Raw genomic sequence first — 7,010 nt, 5'->3', positions numbered from 1 at the left:
CTTTAATTACCCAAAATGTGGAAAACTGCCACGTTCTCGATGCGTGGTAAGATTTGTCCATGAACATGTGTGCAAGCCAGAGTTTCATGCAGGCAACCCGTTTGATATATCTTGAACGGTGATAAAGGGGCTTTACACCAAAAATTTAAAATTGGATTTGACTCTTCAACCTTTTTAAGCACCCACCTGTCTTGACCTGATTGACTGTTGACAGTTCCTGATGATGTCTTGCATACCCTTTAGACGTTTTCCTTTCAAAATTCCCGCTCATGATTCAAACTGCTTGAATTTCGCAAAAATCATCACCTACAGCAGTTTCGTAGCGCGCTACGAAACTGCTGAATTATTTAAAACAACTTGCTTTTTGACCCGAGACCTTTATTAACCGAGTATTTGATTGCAAAAAACTCCCTTAAACTTTCCACATGTCGAACAGGGATTTATATTTCCTCAGGAAGATTAAATCAAGCGAATTTGTCAAAATTCTAAAACAAAATCTTACTTGACATGGAAACTCATTTAGCAGGTATTTTAACCTTTAATTACCCAAAATGTGGAAAACTGCCACGTTCTCGATGCGTGGTAAGATTTGTCCATGAACATGTGTGCAAGCCAGAGTTTCTTGCAGGCAACCCGTTTGATATATCTTGAACGGTGATAAAGGGGCTTTACACCAAAAATTTAAAATTGGATTTGACTCTTCAACCTTTTTAAGCACCCACCTGTCTTGACCTGATTGACTGTTGACAGTTCTTGATGATGTCTTGCATACCCTTTAGACGTTTTCCTTTCAAAATTCCCGCTCATGATTCAAACTACTTGAATTTCGCAAAAATCATCACCTACAGTAGTTTCGTAGCGTGCTACGAAACTGCTGAATTATTTAAAACAACTTGCTTTTTGACCCGAGACCTTTATTAACCGAGTATTTGATTGCAAAAAACTCCCTTAAACTTTCCACATGTCGAACAGGGATTTATATTTCCTCAGGAAGATTAAATCAAGCGAATTTGTCAAAATTCTAAAACAAAATCTTACTTGACATGGAAACTCATTTAGCAGGTAGCTGACTTAGCTGTGCCTTTAGATCTTCAATTTGTTTCCTCATAGCCCTATTCCCAGCTCTCAGTTTCATATTGATCCTTCTGATGTACTTGGCTTCTTTGATTGCTGGTACTGTCCATGTATGAAACTGTGAATGGCCATCAACCACTGAATTCAGCTGAGCTTCTACAGCTTCATTCCCTTCCCATAGGGTTTTATAATATTTTGCATGTATGGCTGCATGTTTTCTAGCGGCTTTCCTCAATTTAGCAATTTCATACTTAGCTGATTCCAATTGTCTCTGTATGGCTGCTATATTATCTTCTTGAGATGCAATGACTGTTTTGCCCGTATCTTTTTGTATCTCTTCCCCTGTTTCCTCTGTTCTTGGCAGTGTTTCCTGTACCTGCTGGAATCTTCTTGTCATAGGTCTTCTTGGTTTAAAAACGAACTCCTCAGCTGGCTCATCAAATCTAAGCCTTTTTGAGGCCTTGGATTTCTTGGTGCTTTCTTGTTCTGACTGCATCAATTCGACTTGAACTGGTATAGATTGCTCAAATTCAATAGCCTGCAATAAATCATTTAAACTTGCCTTGGACACTGGACTTTCTTCAACTGCTATAGCTTTACCTTTTTCCTTCATTATTTGACTTCTTGTTCTTACCCTTGAGACTGTTTCAGATGTGCTTGTTTCAGGTACAGTCTTTTTACCCTGAGCCTTTTCCTTAGTTGATTGCTGAGCTTGATCTTGGATGATGAGTGGCTTCAGTGGCTTCACTGGTTTTCTTACTTGTGATCTTACTTGTGACTTTGTAACTCTTTTAGCTCTTGCTTCTGTTTGAAGCTCAGCTATTGTAAAATCCCTGGCAGGTTGGGGAGTGAGGCCAGTCTGGCTTTTGAAACCAGCCATAAAAATGAATGAATTCCAATCCCTGTCTATCTTTTGAAGCCCATCTAAAACCAGTAATTTGATTAAACCATGATGAAACAAAGAGGTTTCAGAATCCTCTTTCCTCATCTGTACCTTATCACACATCTTACTCAAACTACGGAAAAGATAAAACGGTAAGTCTATGGAGACCTTCCCGGTGAAATGCAAAAGTAGTTTGAAATGGTAAGAATAAACCTTGTTATACCTTCCTTCACAAGTCAAATATTTCTGTATGCAAGTGAGTAAGAGAGCATAATTTTCTTTGACATAATTCCTGGGCACTCCCCTACTTAAATCTTCATTTATATAATCATCCTTCAAAAACTCCTTGCAAGGATTCAAGTCAAATTTGAAATTTTTGAACCATTCCTCTTGTCCTCTTGGGATCTCTATCACAACAGATATCACTTGCGGAGAAACTTTCACTTCCAACATGGCTACCTTTGAATTCAAACCAGTGAAGTTAAGTGCAAATTCCTTAGTTACCTGTGCATGTCCTCCTTGTAACTTTTTGCAAAAGTTCCAGCACCCGGCCTTTTTAAACGCTTTCTTCACCTCGTCATTTCTCAGCGTTATATCCAGGCCTTCAGGCTCAGTCCTTAGAGGTTTGCCGGATCTGTGCTCCTTTTTCTCCATTGATTCTTCCAAATCTTCTCACACAAAGACTACCAGCTCTGGTTGGAATTGTGATTCAGCTTCTTTTTTGAATTCAGCCTCGCTTGATTATCAGCCTCGCTTGAATATTAAACATTCGCTTGAATTTTAAACTCTTCCATTTGAAACCTTTCAAGATACAATCTTGCAGATTTGACATTCATGCAGGACTTATGGCCATCATTATGGTTTATGCACGGTAAAATTTCTTGGGAATAATAACTTGTGCATATCAACAGATCTAGTGGTGGTGATAGTGGCAATGAGTGGTAAAGAGAGATACATGAGCTGACATGAGAGGACATGGCCTATGACTCACCTAACGGATTTGATATTTCGGGAAAGATTCGCTGTGAAAAGTACGAATCCATGATTTCGCAGCGCGGTCAGTTTAAATTTTGATGATGCGCTGCGAAACTACCTAATCATGAAGCGCTGCGAAACTGCCTAGTCATGATTGCGCTGCGAAATCACGAAAAGGCACGGTGACTCATATAAGACAAGAGGTGACTATAGAACAATGATGGGTAGAGGGGAACCAATGGGAGTTGAGAACGACTTGAGTTAAAACTCTTTTAAAAACTCCAAATCCTACGGGAATAAAATTAAAAATGAAAGTTTGAAATTAAACTAACACGGACCTTTGTCCTCGGGCTAGGACTAAAAATTACATGTATCAATTTTTAGTTCTAGGTGATAACAGTGGCTCCACTTGGGATAGTGTGCTCCTGTAGTACACTAAGAACTCGTAGGTCCAGTGCTTTGTCCAATTTATGAAAACATAGATATAGTTGACAAGCATTCCTTTCTAGCTTTGTGAGCCTTCACCTCGGGCTTGAGCTTCCTGTTCAGCTTGTCATTTATTTGCAACAAAGAAAGACTAATAAAACGGTTATATACAATGCTTGTGAGAAACTTGGTAAAGATTCAATCAATTGTAATGCTTTAGGAACCTGCCGTTAACAGGTCCTCCAGCATATGGTGTCCCATCAATCTCCTGTAGAACGTAGGTGTTATTCCCATGGAAAGCAGAAATTTGATATGGCCCTTTCCACAAATTTTCAAATTTACCATGTTTACCTTTCTCTTCAATTCTGGCTTCCCATTTCAAGACTTTATCATGAATCTGGAATGTAAATTCTTTGATCTTTTTGTCAAATGCTCTCTTGATCCTGTTCTGGTTTTGTTGATGACTGTCAAACACCTCATTTCTTTTCTCTTGTAATGCTATTAGCTGGTTGATCCTTCGTTGTATAGCATTTGGTTCCTCTTCTAGTCCTTGAATCAACTTCATTACTGGTACCCCGAGGGATGTGGGGAATATAGCCTCTGTCCCATATACTAGCTCATATGGTGATGTTCCAATGGACCCCTTTGTGCAAATCCGGTCAGCCCACAAAGCATATTTCAGTTTCAAATGCCAAGCTTTTTTATTTTCTTGCAGCAACTTCTTAATGATTCTCACAAGGCTCTTGTTTGATGACTCAGCTAAACCATTTCCCTGTGGATAATAAGCAGTAGAATGTCCAAGGGAGATGTGATACTGATGACAAAAATTACTTAACCTTTTGGACTTGAAAGCTTGAGCATTGTCTGTAATGATCTTGATTGGGCAACCAAATCTTGATAATATATTATTTCTAAGAAAGATATAATCACTGAATCATTTGCTTGCCTTGTGGGTATTGCTTCTATCCATTTTGTAAAGTAATCGGTGGCTGTGAGAATCAGCGATGCTGTCCTAATGAAGGAGGATGGATTTCCCCTATAAAGTCTAATCCCCACTGCTGGAAAGGTGCTTCAACATAAATAGGAACCAAGGGCATTGGCATAAGCTTTCTCTTTCCTTCAAAGACCTGACATTAATGGCATGTGGCTATCTTTTTATAGATATCTCTAAACATAGTTGGCCAAAAATAGCCAGCTCTCAAGACCTTGTTTGCAGTGGCTTTCCAATAGTGATGTCCTCCACAATCCCCTTTATGAAATTCATCAATTACTTTATCAGCTTCTTCCTCAATGAGGCAGTTTAATAATATTCCTCCTGCATCTTTCCAGAACAAATTTTGGTCATACACAAAATATCTGAGAGATTTCAATTTGGTAAACCGAGCTTTAGATTTTGAAAGATTATCAGGAGCTCTATTATGCTGCAAAACAAATGCTATATCCTTGTACCATTCTGAGATCAAGAATTTTTCATTTATCTGGACCAATTCCTCTTCATTTTCAGAAATTTCTGAGATTTCTGTGCTTAAATTAATATCAATACAGTCCAGATTTGACTGGGTCAACAATTTGGCTAGGCCTTGACCCTTTACCAACTTGGTGGGTTTGATCTCAATATCATACTCCAACAGTTTTGCTATCCACTTTCCCCTTTTTCCATCTGGATCAGCTTGTGTAAGAATATCTTTAATAACAGCATTTGGGACGTATGCAACAATGTGAGAGTGCAAAACATAGATTCTGAAATCTTTAATTGCTTTCACCAATGCATAGGCTTGTTTCTCTAAGATATTATATTTCAATTCAGCATTGGCCAATGTCTTGCTAAAGAAAGAAATGGGTTGTTCAGTACCTTGACTTCCTTTTTGCAATAAAACTCCAGCAATTGTGTCTTCAGAAGCGAATGTAAAGATAAGGAACTCCTTGGTAAAATCCGGGCTGATGAGTACTGGCGCTTGAGTAAGTGCCTTCTTGATTTCTTCAAATGATTTCTTCGCTTCAACTGTCCATTTAAAATCAGCTCCTTTCTTTAACATCTTTGTTATGTTCTTGACAACTTCAACAAAATTAGGAATAAATCTTCTAACAAAGTTAACTTTCCCAAGAAAGGATTGAACCTCCTTCTTACTCCTTGCTAAATCCAATTTTTGGATTGCACTAACTCTATTAGGATCAATCCTAATTCCTTCTTCAGAGATAATATGACCAAGCAGTTTGCCAGAAGTTAGAGAAAACATACTTTTGGTTGGGTTTAGAGAAATACCAAACCTCTTACACTTCAGTAGGACCCTTTCAAGGTGCTTTAAGTGGTCTTCTTCCCTTTTTGAAAAAACTGTGATATCATCAAGATAAACCACCACTGATTTGTCCTTTTCTTCAGCAAAAGCAATATCCATTGCTCTTTGGAAAGTGGCTCCTACGTTCATGAGGCCAAAGGACATCTTTGCATACATGAATGTTCCCCATGGTGTAGTGAAAGCTGTTTTCTCCTGATCATCTGGGTGAACAAGAATCTGATTGTACCCTGAGAAACCATCAAGCATAGACATCCTTTGTGAACCAACAATGTTTTGCAGAATGAAATCCATTTTGGGGAGGGGATAATTATCTTTCAATGAAGCCTTATTTAAGTTCCTGAAGTCTATACAAATTCTGATCTCTCCATTCTTTTTTCTGACTAGTACCAAGTTAGCATGCCAATTTGAAAATCTGATTGGGACAATAATTTTAGCATCAAAGAGCTTTTTCACTTCTTTTTCAATCAGTGGCATTAGAAGAGGATTAATCCTTCTTAGCTTCTGCTTAAAAGGCTTTTCATTCTGCTTAATAGGAATGGTACGCTGTATGATTGAAGAGTCATATTGTTTCAAGTCAGCATAGCTCCATGCAAAAACATCAATGGATCTTTTCATCATCTCAACATATTTAGTCTTCATATCAGCTGAAAGGAATTTGGAAATCTTGACTATTTTAGGCACAACCGAGTCACCTAAATTGCAGTTTTCTACTTCCTCTTCATTAGCTTGTAGTCTTGGTGCTTTGAACACATTATTTTGATCAAATAATTTTTCAAGGGGAATGAGGTCTTTAGGGATTAAGTTGTTTTGTAACTGTAAGACTTCAGAACTTTCCTTTGACTCTATTAACATATTCTGCTGATCTATCTGATTGTGCTCAAACTCTTCTTTTAATTCAATGAAGTTCCTTACCTGCTGATCATCCTCAAAAACTTTCCAATTTGTGATATTATCCGGTATGACTGGTCTATGGCGAACCTCCACTTCATAGCTTTCAGAAGAATGCTTAGGAATAATAAAGAGACTGGCTGAAACAACAAGAGAATCTGCAATAGAGTTTTGATCTCTAGTTTTGATGCTGAAGGAATAGGATTGAAATTTTTCCAACATCTCCAACACTAAATTTCTGTATGCTCTCATCCTTGCATCCTTAGTTTGATATGTACCTTCTACTTGTTTAATTACCAGTTCAAAATCACCACAAATAGCAATGTTTTTAGCTTTCAACTTTATCAAGGTTTCCAAACCTAAAACCAGAGATTTGTACTGAGCCATGTTGTTGGTACAATCAAAGTTTAATTTGTATGAGAGAAACTTACTTTCTTCAGTTGGACTAGTGATCCAAATCCCAGCTC

The sequence above is a fragment of the Pinus tabuliformis genome, chromosome 8 (assembly GCF_031772625.1).
Source record: "Pinus tabuliformis cultivar Carrire ecotype Pingquan chromosome 8, CPIR1, whole genome shotgun sequence".
Classification (NCBI taxonomy): domain Eukaryota; kingdom Viridiplantae; phylum Streptophyta; class Pinopsida; order Pinales; family Pinaceae; genus Pinus; species Pinus tabuliformis.
This window is presented reverse-complemented; position numbering follows the sequence as displayed.